Source organism: Somniosus microcephalus, chromosome 4, assembly GCF_052327205.1.
Source record: "Somniosus microcephalus isolate GS21.2 chromosome 4, FLI_Smic_1.0, whole genome shotgun sequence".
NCBI classification, from domain to species: Eukaryota; Metazoa; Chordata; class Chondrichthyes; order Squaliformes; family Somniosidae; genus Somniosus; species Somniosus microcephalus.
The window spans coordinates 146,385,578-146,396,512 of NC_140990.1; positions in this window are offsets into that span (position 1 = coordinate 146,385,578).

Consider the following 10,935-nt stretch of genomic DNA (forward strand, 5'->3'; position numbering starts at 1 on the left):
ACAGTGTCGGGTCATTTCGGGTCTCCTTCTCGAAACCAGCACTAGTTACTGGCAAGCATTCAATTATAGTCGAATGAAGTATTTCGACAGGATCCACTACTGGTGCTTCCTCCGCAGTAGGCAGTGGCAGGCGTGATAGCCCATCAGCGTTTCCATGCTGTTTCGTGCCCTTATACTCAATTTCATATTGGTTCGCCCCTAGAAAAAGGGACCATCTTTGCAGCCGTTACGCAGTCATCACCGAACACCCTTCTTTGGATTAAAGATGGAGACAAGTGGTTGGTGGTCAGTCAGCAAGGTGAACTTCTGCCCGTGCAGATAGTGGTTGAACTTTTTCACTCCCCACACTAGGCTGAGGGCCTCCCTGTCAATCTGGGCGTAGTTACGCTCGGCTGAGGTTAGTGACCGAGACGCAAAGGCTACTGGACTCTCCAAGCCGTCCGGGAATTTGTGCATTCTGGAGGGGGAGGGTGAACAGCCAATGGTCGTGGTCCACATTGGTACCAACGACATAGGTAAAAAGAGGGATGAGGTCCTGCATCAAGAATTTAGGGAGCTAGGTAACAGATTAAAGAGCAGGACCTCAAAGGTTGTAATCTCTGGATTACTCCCAGTGCCACGTGCTAGTAAGTATAGGAATGGGAGGATAGAGCAGATGAATGCGTGGCTAAAGAGTTGGTGTAGGGGGGAGGGTTTTACTTTCCTGGATCACTGGGCCTGCTTCTGGGAAAGGTGGGACTTGTACAAGTCGGACGGGTTGCACCTGAACCAGAGCGGGACAAATATCCTTGCGGGGAGGTTTGCTAGCACTGTTGGGGGGGGTTTAAACTAACTTGGCAGGGGGATGGGATACAGAGGGGAGCTGAAATAGGGGGGGATGTGCTGCCAATTATAGAGAAAAAAACAAGTCAGCTTGGTAGACAGGGCAAATATATAAGGGCAAGGCTGGATGGCATCTATTTTAATGCAAGGAGTCTTGCAAATAAGGTGGATGAACTGAAGGTGTTGATAAACACATGGGAGTATGATATTGTTGCTATCACGGAGACATGGTTGAGGGAAGGGCAAGACTGGCAGCTCAATATTCCGGGGTACAGAATCTTCAGGCGAGACAGAGGGGGAGGTATAAGAGGAGGGGGTGTCGCAATATTAATTAAGGAGTCAATTACTGCAGTAAGGAGGGATGATATATTAGCAGGGTCCTCAAATGAGGCCATATGGGTGGAGCTTAAAAACAAAAAGGGGGCAAGCACTTTGCTGGGAGTGTACTATAGGCCTCCAAACAGTCAGGGGGAGATAGAGGAACAGATATGTAGGCAAATCTCAGAGAAATGTGCAAATAATAGGGTAATAATAATGGGGGATTTCAACTTCCCCAATATTAACTGGGATAGTCAGAGTGTGAAAGGCTCAGAGGGTGTAGAATTCTTAAAGTGCATCCAGGAGAGCTTTTTGAGCCAGCATGTAGAAAGTCCTACAAGAGAGGGGGCGGTACTGGACCTAATTCTAGGGAATGTGGCCGGCCAAGTGGAAAAAGTGCTAGTAGGTGAGCACTTTGGTGATAGTGACCATAATATGGTAAGATTTAAGGTGGTCATGGAAAAGGACACGGATGGGCCGGAAATAAAGGTTCTAAATTGGGGGAAGGCCGATTTTAGTAGGATAAGGCAGGATCTGGCCAAAATGGACTGGGATCAGCTACTTGTAGGAAAATCCGCATCGGAGCAATGGGAGGCTTTCAGAAGGGAGATTGAGATCATACAATGGCAACATGTTCCCGTAAAGGTCAAGGGTGGTTCCAAAAACCACAGGGAACCTTGGATGTCAGGGGATATACGAGAATGGATTAGGAAAAAAAGGAGGGCTTTTGGTAGATCCAAAAGGCTAAAGACGGAGGAAGCCCTAGAGGAGTACAAAAAGTGCAGGGGGATACTTAAAAAAGAAATTAGGAGATCAAGGAGGGGCCATGAAATAACACTGGCAAGCAAAATAAAGGAAAATCCGAAGATGTTTTATAAGTATATTAAGGGTAAGAGGATAACTAGGGAAAAAATAGGGCCCATTAGGGACAAAAGTGGCAATCTGTGTGTGGAGCCGGAAGATGTAGGAGGGGTTCTAAATGAATTTTTTGCATCTGTTTTCACTATGGAGAAGGACGATGTAGACATAGAAATAGGGCGGGGGGACTGTGATATGCTCGAACATATTAACATCGAGAGGGAGGAGGTATTGGCGGTTTTAGCTGGCCTAAAAATGGATAAATCCCCAGGCCCGGATGAAATGTATCCCAGGCTGCTGTGTGAGGCAAAGGAGGAGATTGCGGGGGCTCTAACACATATATTCAGGACCTCTCTGGCCACAGGGGATGTGCCAGAGGACTGGAGAACCGCTAATGTAGTACCATTATTCAAGAAGGGTAGTAGGGAAAAACCGGGGAACTACAGGCCAGTGAGCCTAACATCAGTGGTAGGAAAATTATTGGAAAAAATTCTGAGGGACAAAATTTGTCTCCACTTGGAGAGGCAAGGATTAATCAGGGATAGTCAACATGGCTTTGTCAAGGGAAGATCATGTCTGACTAATTTGATTGAATTTTTTGAGGGGGTGACTAGGTGTGTGGATGAGGGTAACGCAGTGGATGTGGTATACATGGATTTCAGTAAGGCCTTCGATAAAGTCCCGCACAGGAGACTGGTCAAGAAGGTAAGAGCCCACGGAATCCAGGGTGCCTTGGCACATTGGATACAAAACTGGCTTAGTGGCAGAAGGCAGAGGGTGATGGTCGAAGGTTGTTTTTGTGACTGGAAGCCTGTGGCCAGTGGGGTACCACAGGGATCGGTGCTGGGTCCCTTGCTGTTTGTGGTCTACATTAATGACTTGGATATGAATGTAAAGGGTATGATCAGTAAGTTCGCGGATGATACAAAATTGGTAGGGTGGTAAATAGCGAGGAGGGTAGCCTCAGTCTGCAGGACGATATAGATGGGTTGGTCAGATGGGCGGAACAGTGGCAAATGGAATTTAACCCGGAAAAGTGCGAGGTGATGCACTTTGGGGGGACTAACAAGGCAAGGGAATACACAATGAATGGAAAGACCCTAGGCAAGACGGAGGGTCAGAGGGATCTGGGTGTGCAAGTACACAGATCCCTGAAGGCGGCGGAACAGGTGGATAAGGTGGTAAAAAAGGCATATGGGATACTTGCCTTCATTAGCCGAGGCATTGAATATAAGAGCAAGGAGGTTATGATGGAGCTGTATAAAACACTGGTTAGGCCACAGCTGGAATACTGTGTGCAGTTCTGGTCGCCACACTACAGGAAGGATGTGATCACGTTAGAGAGGGTGCAGAGGAGGTTCACCAGGATGTTACCAGGGCTGGAGCGCTTCAGCTATGAAGAGAGACTGGGCAGATTGGGTTTGTTTTCCTTGGAGCAGAGGAGGCTGAGGGGGGACATGATTGAGGTGTACAAAATTATGAGGGGCATAGATAGGATGGATGCTGAGGAGCTTTTTCCCTTAGTAGAGGGGTCAATAACTAGGGGGCATAGATTCAAGGTAAAGGGCGGGAGGTTTAGAGGGGATTTGAGAAAGAACTTTTTCACCCAGAGGGTGGTTGGAGTCTGGAACTCACTGCCTGAAAGGGTTGTGGAGGCAGAAACCCTCACAACATTTAAGAAGCATTTGGATGTGCACTTGAAATGCCATAGCATACAAGGCTACGGGCCAAATGCTGGAATATGGGATTAGATTAGACAGGGCTTGATGGCCGGCGCGGACACGATGGGCCGAAGGGCCTCTATCCGTGCTGTATTACTCTATGACTCTATGACTCTATGACAGCACCGCTCCAATGCCATAGGGTGATGCATCACACGTCAACTGAATTGGTAGTGCTGGGTTGAAATGAGCCAACACCTCTTTTGATGTGATCAATTCTTTGCACTTCTGGAAAGCTCGTTTACATTCGTCATTCCACTTCCATGGTACCCCCGTTTGCAGTAGGGTGTTCAGTGGGTGTAGTACGGTAGACAAATTCGGCAAGAACTTATGGTAGTAGTTCACCAGCCCGAGGAACGACCTCAGTTGTGACACATTTTCCGGTGCTGGAGCCTTGACTACTGCCTCAATCTTTTCAGGGGACTTATGTAACCCCTCTTTATCAATAACGTGGCCACAATACGAGATCTGCTTCTGGAAAAACTCGCATTTGTGGTGATTAGCTCGGACCCCTATTCCTTCAATCTAGTGAGCACCTGCTCCAGGTTGGCGAGGTGATCACTGTCATTTTCGACCGCGACCAGGATGTCGTCGAAATAACACTGGGTCCCTGGAATCCCTTGCAGGGCTTGATCCATTGCCCTTTGCCAAATTGCCGGAGCTGATGCTACCCCGAACACCAGCCGGTTGTATTGGTAGAGACCTTTATGAGTGTTGATCGTGAGGTACTGTTTCGAGGCTTCTTCTACCTCCATTTGCAGGTACGCCTGGGCCAAATCAATCTTAGTGAAGCGTTTCCCTCCAGATAGTGAGGCGAAAATATCTTCAATCCTCGGAAGCGGATATTGTACAGTGTGAAGGATTGGGTTCACTGTCACCTTAAAGTCCCCACAGATGCGAAGCTTCTTTGGTTCCCCAGGCGTATTACTCAACGACCTCTTCATTACAGGAATGATGGGTGTAGCCCACTCGCTCCAGTCCACTTTGGACAGTACTCCTGAATGTTCCAAACCTTCCAGCTCTGCTTCGACAGCTGGGCGGATTGCATAAGTTACCGGTCTGGCCTTAAAAAACTTTGGGCTTGCATTTTCCTCTATTTTGATTGTCGCTGTTATGCCTTTTAGTGTTCCGAGTCCCTGCTGGAACACTTCTTGTGCATCAGTTAGCATTTTTGACAGTCGTCCAGGTGTGACGTCATCATCCTTTTTGGCATCGACAGTCAGTGCTTGTATGGAATGCCAATCTAGCTGTATCTTCCGGATCCATTCACATCCTAGTAGTGGTGGTCCTCCATCTGGCAATACATATAGGTCCATTTTTGGTGTTTCCTTGCCGTTATATATAACGTTCACCCTTATTTTCCTTTGGGGTAGACTTTTTGCCCCGTGTACATCTTCAAGACAATCTCTGTATCTCTCAAGGGTATATGTGAGAATAGCCGCTTGTAGTCCTTTCGGTTTATGACTGTTAGGGCTGATCCTGTGTCCAATTCCATTTTCACTTGGACTCCAGCTATCTTGAGCGTGACCCAGATAGTTTGGTGATCCTCCGTTTTGATCACATTATGTAGTTTCAGACAACCCAGCTCCTTGCTTCCGGAGTCTGTATCACTTTTCTGTTCATCTGAACTACTCTCCGTCACCTTATGTACCTTCTTGTACTTCTCCTGTGGAGATTTCTTGCTGCTGGTTTTCTTTCCCGACCTGCAGACTCTTGCTATGTGTCCTACTTTTCCACACTGTCTGCACACTTTGTCCTTGAACCAGCAATCCTTATGGTCATGTGTTGTTCTGCCGCAGCGATAGCACTTCACTGTTCCGTATGACATTTCATTTGTGCCATATTCTTGCGGTCTCTATTGTATCTCTGCCGCGCCCTGTGCTGCTGCTTCGTGTGATACTGCAATGCTCAAAGCCCTGTTCAGCGTAAGATCCTTTTCTGATAGAAGCCGTTTCTGGGTTCCTTCACTTTGAAGCCCACACACAAACTTGTCCCTTAAAGTATCTGCTAGTCCCGTTCCAAACTGCCAGTGTTTCGATAGCTTGAGCAGTTCCGTTAAAAACTCAGCATTACTTTCATCTTTATGCTGGTTCCTTTTGTGAAACTTAAATCTTTCTGCTATCAGCAGCGGTGTGGGGTTTAAGTGGTCCTGTAGGATTGACACTATGTTTTCAAAATCCTTTTCCACTGGCTTCTCTGGGGTTACTAGGTTTTGTAGTAAGCCATATGTTTTTGCACCCATTGAATTCAACAATACCAGCGCTTTCCTGTCATCTGGCACTTCATTCACCTTGCAGTACACTTCTATGCGTTCGACATATGTCGTCCAATCTTTGACTTCATTGTCGAATGCTGTGACACTGCCACTCTTCGGCATCCCTGGGTGTGGTTAGACTGGCTCAAAATGGCATCTCCCGCACTCTCCCTTCTTCCCCGCTGCTGCTCAAAATGGCATCTCCCGCGCTTTCCTTTCTTCCCCGCTGACGCTGCTCGGTCCTTGAACACCGGCTGTGCTCTGCTCTCTCTCATCCATTGATGCCGCTCGGTCCTGAACACCGGCTGCGCCCTGTGCGCTCTACCCTCTCTCCCCGTCGACGCTGCTCAGCCTTTTTCTGTGCCATCGGTCGGCTCTAGCCGCCACTGTCTGGGAAGGGTCTGCACAGTACCTGTTGCCAGCCCGTTTCGCTGGACCACCGTGACTGGAGAACCAAGCCTGGCTCTCAACAGCCTCCCCTGCGATGCTGAAATCTCCGCTGGAAGACTGGGGGGTTTCCCGTGGTCGACGCCCATGCTTCTGGACTCGGCCTTCTTCCACTGTTCTCCAGGAGCGAATCCCTGGGAGGTGATGCAGGGTTGCAGGTAGGTTTGAATCTGCTCGTCGCCAATGTTAGATCCGTGTATCTTGATGTTGTGTCCTTCAATAATTAGACAAGAGGCTGCAGGGAACAATCAACAGGTGTTTACTGGATGAGGGTTACTCTAAAACTAACTGTACAGATCCCTACTCAGGGTATATATACAGGTGTGGTCACTGCCGGTACTACAGTATACAGGAGCTGTAAAAAGTAGTTCTCTCCCTTAAATGTACATACATTACAGAAACCCTTCTTCAAAACTGGAAAGAAAATAAAAAGATCGAAGGCAAAGCTGCGATCGAACAAAAGAAGTAAAAGAGAAAATAAAAGGTATGCGAAGCCAGATGAGATGGTAATGGGCCCGTGGAGACAAAAGGCAGCTGAGATTAGGTGTGAAGTGTACTGGCAGGATAAGGACAGCTGCCAGGTGAGAGAGAGAAACAAAAGGAAAGGAGGGCGGGGGGGGAGATAAAAAAAGGACCCAAAACAAAGGGGTGGAAAAAATTAAAAGGAAAAAAGTAATAGGGGCCAGGTTATGATCTGAAATTATTGAACTCGATATTGAGTCCGGAAGGCTGCAAAGTGCCTAATCGGAAGATGATTTGCTGTTCCTTGAGTTTAAGTTGAGCTTCCATGGAACAATACAAGAGGCCAAGGACGGTGAGGTCCAAGTGGGAATGGAGCAGTGAATTAAAATGACAGGCGACCGGAAGCTCTGGGTCACCCTTATGGACTGAATGGAGGTGTTCCGCAAAGCGATCACCCAATCTGCGTTTGGTCGCCCCAATGTAGAGGAGACCGCATCGTGAGCCGCGAATACAGTATACTAGATTGCAAGAAGTACAAGTGAATCGCTGTTTCACCTGGAAGGGGTGTTTGGGGCCCTGGACAGTGGGAAGGGGTGAGGTATAGGGGCAGGTGTTACATCTCCTGCGCTTGCACGGGAAGGTGCCAGGCGAAGGGGAAGGGCTGTTGGGGGTGATAGAGGAGTGGACTAGGGTTTCACGGAGGGAGCGGTCCCTACAGAATGCTGAAAGCGGAGGGGAGGGGAAGATGTGTTTGGTGGTGTGATCACTTTAGAGGTAGTGGAAATGGTGGAGGATGATCCGTTGAATGTGGAGGCTGGTGGGGTGAAAGGTGAGGACAAGGGGAACCCTATCGTGGTTCCGGGAGGGAGGGGCAGGGGTGAGGGCAGAAGTGTAGGAGATAGAACGGACATGGTCGAGGGCCGTGTCGACCACGGTAGAGGGGAATCCTCGGTTGCGGAAAAAGGAAGGCATGTCGGAAGCACTGGTGTGGAAGGTGGCATCGTCGGAGCAGATACGGCAGAGGCGGAGAAACTGGGAGAATGGAATAGAGTCCTTACAGGAAGCGGGGTGGAAGGAAGTGTAGTCCAGGTAGCAATGGGAGTCAGTGGGCTTGTAGTGAATATTGGTCGATAACCTATCCCCAGAGATGGAGACGGAGAAGTCGAGGAAGGGAAGGGAGGAGTCAGAGATGGACCATGTGAAGGTGAGGGAAGGGTGGAAATTGGAGGCAAAGTGAATGAAATTGTCTAGTTCGGGGCGAGAGCAGGAAACGGCACCGATACAGTCATCAATGTATCGGAAAAAGAGGTGAGGAAGGGGACCTGAGTAGGACTGGAACAAAGATTGTTCCACATAGCCCACGAAAAGGCAGGCATAGCTAGGACCCATGCGGGTACCCATAGCAACACCTTTAATTTGGAGGAAATGAGTGGAGTTAAAGGAGAAGTTGTTCAATGTGAGAACAAGCTCAGCCAGACAGAGGAGGGTGGTGGTGGATGGGGACTGGACGGGCCTCTGTTCAAGGAAGAAGCGGAGCGCCCCCAGGCCATCCTGGTGGGGGATGGAGGTGTAGAGGGATTGTACGTCCATGGTGAAAAGGAAGCGGTTGGGGCCAGGAAACTGTTAAAGTGGCGGAGGGCGTCCGAAGAGTCACGGTTTTAGGTGGGAAGAGACTGGACAAGGGGAGAAAAGATAGAGTCGAGATAGGAAGAGATAAGTTCCATGGGGCAAGAACAGGCTGAAATGATGGGTCTACCAGGGCAATCCTGTTTGTGGATCTTGGGAAGGAGGTAGAAACAGGCTGTGCAGGGTTGGGGAACTATGAGGTTGGTGGCAGCGGGGGGAAGATCTCCAGAGGAGATGAGGTCAGTGACAGTCTTGGAAATGGTGGTTTGATATTTGGTAGTGGGGTCATGGTCCAGGTGGAGGTAGGAGGAGGTGTCGGAGAGTTGGCGTTCAGCTTCCGCTAGGTAGAAGTCTGTACGCCAAACAACAACAGCACAACCCTTGTCAGCGGGTTTAATGACAATGTCAGGGTTGGATCTAAGAGAATGGAGTGCTGCGAGTTCAGAGGGAGGTAGGTTGGAGTGAGTGAGGGGAGCAGAGAAATGGAGACGGCCGATGTCACGGTGGCAGTTAGCGATGAAAAGATCTAGAGAGGGTAAGAGGCCAGGGGGAGGGGTCAAGGTAGAACGGGAATTCTGCAAGTGGGAGAAAGGGTCAGTCGTGCGGGGGGAAGACTCCTAGCCAAAGAATTGGGCACAGAGCCAAAGGCAGCGGAAAAAGAGTTCAGCATCATGCCGAGCTCGAAATTCATTGAGGTGGGGACGTAAGGGGATGAAGCTCAGGCCTTTGCTGAGGACTGATCATTCAGGGTCAGAGAGTGGAAGGTCAGAGGGGATGGTGAAAACGCAGCGGGGGGTGAGATTGGGAGAAGGGGGGTCAGAGGAAAGTGAAGGGGAAGAAGGTTCCGGAGGGGCGTTGGTGTCCAAGAGTTGATGAAGCTTGCGATCCTTGACATTGGAAAGGAAGAGAAATTTTTTTCGTTGAAGCATCGGATGAGTCGAAGGATGAAATGGAACTGTGGACCCGGACAGCTTTGAGATAGAGTGCGCCGGTGTTGCTGAAGAGAGAGGTCAAGAGTGTTCATGTGGCGACGCATGGCGTTGAGCGTGGATCTCAGGATGCGGCGAAAGCAGTAGTTCATGGAACGATGAATATCTTGGAGATATTTGTAATCCTGGGTGGATCCAAAACACGAAGGGTGGAAGTTGAGTTGGAATCCATGTGGAATAAGTCGGAACCGGAGACAGTTGCTGAGGAAAATGATGTGGCTGTGAAACCAAGTCTTGGCAGATACCTGATCAAACACGTGAAGGGAGACTGAAAGTCATGAAGATGAACAAGGTTGAAGAGCCAAACGGAGATCCCGTTGAAGAGAAGAGCAGAACTTCTTCAAGGTAGGCATTCCTAGAAGAGGTGTGGCAGTGAACCAAACACTAGTACGATAGCAAAATACTGCAGATGCTGGAAATCCAAAATAACAACAGAGAATGCTGGAAAAACTCAGCAGGTCAGGCAACATCCGTGGAGAGAAATTTGAGTTGATGTTTCAGGTTGAAACCCTTCTTCAAAACTGGAAAGAAAATAAAAAGATCTAAGGCAAAGCTGCGATCGAACAAAAGAAGAAAAAGAGACAATAAAAGGTATGCGAAGCCAGATGAGATGGTAATGGGCCCATGGAGACAAAAGGCAGCTGAGATTAGGTGTGAAGTGTACTGGCAGGATAAGGACAGCTGCCAGGTGAGAGAGAGAAACAAAAGGAAAGGAGGGGGGTGGGGGAGGAAAAAAATGACCCAAAACAAAGGGGTGGAAAAAATTAAAAGGAAAAAAGTAATAGGGGCCAGGTTATGATCTGAAATTGTTGAACTCAATATTGAGTCCGGAAGGCTGCAAAGTGCTTAATCGGAAGATGATTTGCTGTTCCTCGAGTTTACGTTGAGCTTCTGTGGAACAATACAAGAGGCCAAGGATGGTGAGGTCCGAGTGGGATTGGAGTGGTGAATTAAAATGACAGGCGACCGGAAGCTCGGGGTCACCCTTACAGACTGAATGGAGGTGTTCCGCAAAGTGGTCACCCAATCTGCGTTTGGTCTCCCCAATGTAGAGGAGAACACATCGTGAGCAGCGAATACAGTGTACTAGATTGCAAGAAGTACAAGTGAATCGCTGTTTCACCTGGACGGGGTGTTTGGGGCCCTGGACAGTGGGAAGGGGGGAGGTATAGGGGCAGGTGTTACATCTCCGTAAACTCGAGGAACAGCAAATCATCTTCCGATTAGGCACTTTGCAGCCTTCCGGACTCAATATCGAGTTCAATAATTTCAGATCATAACCTGGCCCCTATTACTTTTTTCCTTTTAATTTTTTCCACCCCTTTGTTTTGGGTCCTTTTTTTTCTCCCCCCCGCCACCCCTCCTTTCCTTTTGTTTCTCTCTCTCACCTGGCAGCTGTCCTTATCCTGCCAGTACACTTCACACCTAATCTCAGCTG